General features: G+C 41.0%; 1 long non-coding RNA gene across 2 annotated transcripts; it reads right to left on the reverse strand.

Moving 5' to 3' along the window:
* Window positions 1–1,041: 1,041 nt before the first annotated feature.
* Window positions 1,042–7,236, reverse strand: LOC107310167 (uncharacterized). Of its 2 annotated transcripts, XR_014942531.1 has the most exons (4): window positions 6,985–7,236; window positions 6,161–6,387; window positions 4,513–4,757; window positions 1,042–3,994 (listed from the first exon to the last, which is right to left on the reverse strand). It is a non-coding gene; the product is annotated as an uncharacterized LOC107310167 (long non-coding RNA). The 2 variants fall into 2 exon arrangements; XR_001553508.3 differs by lacking the exon at window positions 1,042–3,994 and having other exon boundaries at window positions 4,238–4,757; window positions 6,985–7,234.
* Between the last annotated feature and the right edge of the window lie 578 nt (window positions 7,237–7,814).

The following is a 7,814-nucleotide window of genomic DNA, read 5'->3' on the forward strand; positions in this document are numbered from 1 at the left end:
CTGACTGTGATAGAGGCCATTAGCTGAGATCCTCTTAGGGAATGCAATTTTCTGTCTTGTCCTCTGGAATGACCATTTGTCCCAGTGGAATTCAGCAGAAAAATATCAGAGGAATATTAAAATCCCCAGTTCACTGTAGGCAATCTCGAGGGAGAAGTATTATGTTGCAGAGCTAGAGTTTTGACAGCAAATGTATGTATAATATGATGGTTTTGGCCATGGAGAGTTTTGGTAACTCTCTAGGCTCAAACTCTTAGGTAGAGTAAGTCTCATTGGTAACTTAGAATCATAGAATCATGAAGGTCGGAAAAGATCTCCAAAATCATCTAGTCCAACTGTTTACCTACCACCAGTACTTTCCCACTAAACCATGTCCCTTAGAACATCTAAAAGTTTATTGAACACCTCCAGGGATGGTGACTCCATCAGGCAGCCCATTCCAGCTCCTAACCACTCTGTCTGAGAAGAAATTTTTCTAATATCTAACCTGAACCTCCACTGCCACAATTTGAGGCCATTAGTTCTCATTCACTATTACTGAGTGAAGAGGCCAACCCCCACCTTGTCACAATCTCCTTTCAAGGAACTGTAGATTGCTAAGTTCTACCTTGAGTCTTCTCCAAATTGAACAATCCCAGTTCCCTCAGCCACTCCCCATAAGACTTGTGCTCCAGGCCCTTTACAGTTTTGTTGCTCTTCTTTGGACACACTTTAGGGCCTCCATGTCTTTCTTGTAGTGAGGGGCCCAAAACTGACCCAGCAAAGAGTGCACCTGCCAAAGCCATGGGCTGCCAGCTTCTCCAGACGAACACTGTGGGAGACAGTGTCAAAGACCTGCTGAAGTCTAAGTAGACTTGATCGACAGCCTTTCCCTTATTTACTAAGCAAGTGACTCAATCATGGAAGAAAATTAGAATTTATGAACATGTGAGTAATTGCAGGTGAGACTGAAGCCCACAATCAGAAAAAAAGGCATGCTATCTGTGTCGCTGCATACCAGTGTAATGACAAAAAACAATTTTGATTGGGGGAGTTGTTTTTATTGACTAGATAAAGCATGATGTATGGTTTCCATGTGTTCTCTGTAAGCATGCCATCAGCCATCTAACCTAGATAGCAACAGGGGTAACTCAGGATGGATTTTATGAGATGTATTTAAAGTACATTCATAACCAGATTCAACAGACATGATTTTTTGTTTCCCCCAAGCTTCTGATGAAGCCAGTGACCAGCTGTGAAAGTTAATTATATGTTACATTATAAGTTGCTAGGGCTGGCAAAGAATCTTTAACCCTTTTATATTTCTATCCTTTGGCTGCAACACAGAAGGTGGAAGGCTGAATTTCATTTCCCCCTGGTTTGATATATCTGTAGTACGTCAGTATGCTGGGACCTGTTTTCATGTTGCAGTGAGTTTCAGGTTTGCTAGCTAAAATTTTGCTTCCATAATGAGGAATGCAGATTCTTGTTGGCATTTTCATGTACATCTAGCCCAGATAAATCTGTACTCTACTGATTGACTAGTTTGCCATTGCAGTAAACAACAAAGGATTATATATATACATATATAATATTGATGTGTCTCAAGAGCTATTTCTTAAAGATGGATTTTTTCTCATCAAAGACATCATTTACAATTTTTCCACTTTATTTCAGTTTTCATTTCAGATCTAATTATTCCTTTATTAATACCTCAGTGATGCTCATCGACAGCAGTTAAGATGCTGGTAGTGTTGGTAGCCAAAAGTGTCCTGCTTGGATATTACTGGATGAGATATTTGAAATTAAAGCTGACATTTTGAGTGATCTGCTCCAATAGCGGTTATTACAACCAAATGATTTACTACAACCAGATGATGTAGTCTCCTTTTCCCTGGACCTACCTGTATGCCTACTACAGCTTCCTGGAAGCCACTCAATCATATCAAAACCAGCATTTATTTATTTATTTATTTATTTATTTATTCTTAATTTTTTAAATTTTTTTTAAAAGACAGTTAAATGTTCACAAATAGTAATTACAATATGTGCCTGTAAATGAGAAATTTTAAGATATTTTGCTGCATGTATCATTACTTCGAATAAATTTTAACCTGTCTCCTATTGACTTAGATTAGGGAGGTATCAGCTGAGAGGCTTTACAGATGGCGTGCTAGAAATGGTCAAAGGCAGAATAAGATCAGTTTGTGACCCCATACCCACTCCACTCTTTCTTTTCCTAATATCTAACCTGATCCCTCCACTGATGCAGCTTCAAGCCATTCCCTTGGGTCCATCCTGTAGGCTGCCACAAGGGCTCCCCTCAGCTTCCTTTGCTCTGGGCTGAACAAACCAAGGGACCTCAGCCTCTCCTCATACACATTACCCTCTTGACCCTTTATCATCTCTGTATCCCTCCTTCAGACACTCTCAAACTGTTTTATGTTCTTCTGTTGTGGTGCCCAACCTGCATACAGTGCTCAAGGTGAGGCTGCAGCAGCACTGAACAGCATGGGACAATCCCTTCCCTCAGCTTGGCTGATGGTCAGAGGATGTTGCCTTTTGGAGGTGTCAGAGGAGATGTGGGTATGGAAAATAAGGGCAATGAGCTAGGAAGAAAGACTGTGGGGCTCGTAGGGGTTGAGTTTTCAGCATACCAACACAAACACAACACTGTGGGATGCGAGCTGCCTGTGCTTGCATGTGGATGTGGAGCACTCAAGTGTCAGGGTCTTAATTTAGAGGAGCACTTCTGTGTCTTTGGTGAAACAAATCTAAGGCTTCTCATACACACCCTGCAATGCGAAGAGTGTAAGCCCGTCAGACTGCCTGGAAATCCCATTTTGTATATCTGAACATCTCCTGAGAGAGCATTTCAGCAGGTGGCACTGGCACTGCATCTGTCCCATGCTGTAGTACTACCAGGAAGAACAGATACCTCTTGCCACGAGAGCTGCAGCTGCTTTTTAAGCAAATGGCCTGCTGCTGATAAGGGGATGCTTCATGACTGCCAGCCTCAGATTGGGAAAGTAATTCTTCAGCCACAGATGAGGTTAATAAAAATCAGGGCTTGTAAGGGTGATAAATTGCTCATTAAAAAGTTGCACTGATAGTCTGCTCCTAATAAAACTTCAGCATTTCTCTTCCACTGTGATGCTTTCATATAGGAGGCAGATAAAACGATAACACTGCTTCTGGGAAAATTATCCTCTCACAGTAATTCAAATGCAACATTTCACCACAGATACCTTCTAGTGTTTTTGTATGAGAAATGTTATTAGGCTGCGTATTTCCCAGGACTGATTTACTTTTGCCAATTTTCAGACCCTTGTTCTTCTCTGAGCACATTTCCAGCTGCACCCCGACTTATATGCTATTTCAAGTATTTTCCCTTTGGTTTTTGTTTGTTTCTTTGTTTGTTTGGCTTTTTTTTTTTTTTTTTTTTTTTTTTTAACCTTTTCTTCCCGAAGAGTTATAGTTCTTAATTTCCCAAGCCCCCTCCCTTAATTTCCCAAGCTCCCTCCCTCTTTGTGCCTGAGCCCTTATCCCCATTATCTCCCTCTCTTCCTTCCAGGAGACCGCATTCTTCCTCCTTCACATCTGCTTCATGGGAGTGCAAATCTTTCTTCAGCATCAGTGAAGCTACATTCAAAGTGGCATCAAGAACTCTGCAGGTCTGCCCATCCTTGATTTTCACTTAGAAGCTTTAGCGAGTGAAGGACATGCTTGCAGACAAAGTGAACTTCAGCAATTTCAATCAAGTCAGTGCTGGCTGTGGAGCTAGAGCTGGTTAAGCTTGCACATCTGATTGCCTCAGTTTCTTAGTTATAAAGCAGAAATCCAACACTTACCAGTTACGATGGGATAAATTTGTTTAAAATTGTGAGCTGACGTAAAACACTAAGTAATTTGTACAGTTATGGGCACTTTCATCTTAGCTTTAAGAAACAACTCATACCAAAATGAGAAAAACTGTAATGAAGGAAGCGTGTTGGGAATTTCTGATGCTTCAAGCCTGAAAAATATGTGAATGGATACCACTGAGAACTTCTGGAACTGCTGTTTAATATGCTAACTCTATAGCCATGTTTAGCACTCGTACATTTCCTTCCATATATTTCTTATTACCACATAACTCCACAGAATTCTGAGTTTCAGAGTGAAAAGTCAAATAATGTAAAATAAAAACATTGTTAAGTATTCTGAAACATCTCACTGCAAGTTACAGCTTCAGAGCAGGTTTCTTATAAATTTCATAAAAGAAATGATATTTTATTTAGTTCTTTGCTTCCTGTATTAAAAGAGGAAAGAAGAGGAGTCACCATAACAACTGCACTACCACCAAAAAAAGTAGCATTTCCTTAAAGCAATACATCAATCTGGCATGATTAATGTATATTTGAGGCTTAGTGTCCTAGACTGATAGCAATTACATCAGTGTTGCAACAATAAACGGAAAGGAGGAAACAAGCCAACATCGTTAGTCGCAATACCCCTGGGGCTGCAATTCTTCCTTATTTGCCTTTTCCTTACCTTATATGCACTTAGCCAGGCATATTCACTGACATTTCTCAAAGTACCACTTTTGCTTCTATTTTTTCCTAGTGCAACACTTGAGAAAAAGCTGCATGAAATTGACGAAGTACAGCAGAGGACAAGAGCAGTTGCTTTGGTTTCAGGAAGAGCTGGATTTTCTTGGGCTGACTGCCCACGTGGAAGAGCTGGCCCACCAACCCAGGCATTTTAGGCAAGTGAGTGATCTTAGAGGAGGTCAAGACCTGGAAAATAGGTGGGACTTGGATGTAATCTTAACATGTAATAGCACTACCAAGCTTCTTATTTTAGGCTCTAAACAGACACCTCTTTTTCTACACCAGCCCCTTTTTCCATTTATAAGGGAAGCAACATTTGTTGTAACAAGAAAGCAATCGTATCACAGCTGGAGTATTCCCTAATTTACTCTTAAGCTAAAGTGAAGCTAGATAGAATAATCACAACACATCAGTGTTGGTAAACAAAGCTAATTTACACATACTGACTCATTCCATACATCTAGTGAGCTGTCTTAATCTCCTGTGATGTTTCCAGTCACAAGATCATACACATAGTAACAACAGACCTTTTTATCCTTCAAGTCTCCCATTTAGCCTCTTGGGGAAGATAATATCTCTTAGCTTGTCGATGTGACAAGGAAAATGCTCTAATCAAACACTCAGGTGGGCCATTATAGCACATAATAACATGGGTTCTTGATGACTTTATCAGATGTGCATCAGAACATTCCCTTTCAACAGAGGAACAAATTATTTCCATTTAGTGCAAACCTTTGGGATATACTTTAGGAAGGCTAGAATGTGGGAGACAAAATGGAGGGACAAAATTATTATGTCTCCAGTGACACATAATAACACCTTTTATAATAAACGCTGTTTAAATTGAAATATTCTCATCATTCATTTCCAGGGTTTCCAGAAGGGTTTTCATGACCCAGTCTGGGAGCTGGGAGCATACAAACAGCTGCAAATTCCATTAGGTCACTTGAGATCTGAAAGCTGCCCAGAGCTGTACCACTTCAGGGTGTGAATTTGTCAGGATTGGCTAGAAAAAACAAAGATCAGGTTGAGGAAGCTGATGTGCCAGCTCCCTTTGAAGGTAAGTCTGAGAGACTGCACTGAGCTGTGTGTCACAGGGCTGTTTCTATTTGCTGAAATAAATAGTTCTGCAGGGTGCTGGGCTGATTGTCTGGCTGGTCTGTTTGTGAAGGTAGCCTGATGGGTTCCCAATGCTGCTGAAAATCTATCCCACACATGAGTATGTTCAAACCTCTGCTCATCATCTGCATATATATTCTGACATGCTGTAATTTTGCTTATAAAGAAACACAAGGCAGAGTATGCTGTGCACACCCTAGATATGCAGAAGAGCACGAGTAATTTTATAAAGCAGAGAAATTATGTCAGGTTGAATCATGAACTAATGAAGACAGGGATATTATGCATTTGAAGGAAACAGTCCTTACTACTGCAAAGGATTTCTTAAAATGTGTCTAGTCAGCCTCACTACCTTTCCTCACACAATATCTCACTACGTATTTTCCTAAGAAGGAAAATAGTGCATTAGGTAATTAACTTGTGATCTCGTATGTTTTAGGAAGATCAATACACTCTTTCTTAGTTAGTACCTGTTCGTTTTCTCACAGAGTAGTTGAGACTTAGTGGGAACTCTGGAAATCATCCAGTCCTATCCCTCTTATCCAGGCACATCCAGTCAGAGTAGATTGGCCAAGCCTGTATTGATTTGGTTTTTGGATATTTCCGAGGATGGAGATTTCACAGCCTTTCCCTGGATGGGGGTGGCAATATACAAGCAATTGAGTATCTTGTCTTCCTGCACAGAGCGTAGCTGTTCCTATATGTAAAACAGAAAGTATTGGCCTTAAATAAATAAATAAATAAATAAAAAGCCCTCACATAAAAGAGTTACAGGCAACTCTTCCTTTCAATTCTAGAGTACATGGATTGTTTGTGAAGAACTAAAGACGAGCAGCTGCCAGTTAGTAGGCAGTGGTGTTCTCACCACAGTCCTGGCCACTAGGAAGCACTACAGTGCTTCACTGTACATCAGAGAAGATCACAGCGATGTTGCAGTTCACCTGCTTTGAATTCATGTAGGCAAGGTGAAAATGGCACTTCATTTGTATGTTGCAAGCCAAACATGCAGATGATTTCAATAAATCCCTAGAAGGCAGTTTAGATATCTTTTGTAAAATTCACTCGGTGGAAGATCTCATAAATAATTTCCATATATGATGTAGTATCTACATATACTGTATGCTGTCTGAGCAGATATGAGAATCCCGGGATCGAGCCAACCAGCTGGTACAGCCTTGCAGGTGGTGACAAGGTTGGTGTCACAGAAAAAAATGTCGGGCACTACATTTAGTTAGCACTCCCAGGAGGTGGATTAATTCATAATTAGGCAACCGTCTTTTATTAATTTACTCACCTTTTCCTCTGAGCTGAGGTGCAGCCACGATAACACAGGAAGGAAGAGAGATGGCTTCAGTGAGCACAAATGCAAATCTCATATGGCTTAATTAAATGGGGAAGTTGTTATTCATTCCAGTTGTGAGGCAATATTCACACTGCAATAAAAACAATAAAAATAAGCCATTGTGTTCCAGAGGACAAGCTAGTCAAGAAAATGCACTCTATATATCACATGTTGACACTTTTGGAAGCATAAATTGGGTATGATTAACTCTAGAAGCGTTGCCTTGTCCTTTCCAAAACAGATGAGTGGATTTAGGAACTCATCCAGCAGAAAGGCAGCCAAGGGCTTTGCTACTGCCAACAAATACTCCGCAAGTTCCTCCACATCAGTCTCACACTCGACTTCACCTCCGACCTGCAAGAAGATCTCATGCTCCCTCTCCCTCCCTTGTTGTTTGCAGTACTTGCCAGATGCTCTCTGGGTTTGCTAGAGTTTGTTTGTTCATTTCTGAAACACAAAGGAGCGTCACTGAGAGATGAGGTGCCCTGTTTAGCTGGCTTGCCGAGGCAGGCTGCGAGGCCTTCCCCACACATCAAGGCCTGCCCCGTGGCTGGGTGCTGCGGGCACGGTGAAGCCCACTGGTGGGGACTTCTGAAACCAGACAGAGCCTCAAAGAAGCCAGAACAACTCTTCACAGGGAACTCAACAATGAGTTTTTATTTAACGTTTTTTGCCATTAAGTGCGAGAAGCTAATAATACAGCTGAAGCAGAGAAACTCTAGCTTCTTTAATCATTGTTCTGGCAGGACATGAAGAAAAAACTCAGTTTGGCTCAGTCTCCT

The sequence above is a fragment of the Coturnix japonica genome, chromosome 2 (genome assembly GCF_054131305.1).
Source record: "Coturnix japonica strain WE chromosome 2, WE-NBRP24, whole genome shotgun sequence".
Classification (NCBI taxonomy): Eukaryota; Metazoa; Chordata; class Aves; order Galliformes; family Phasianidae; genus Coturnix; species Coturnix japonica.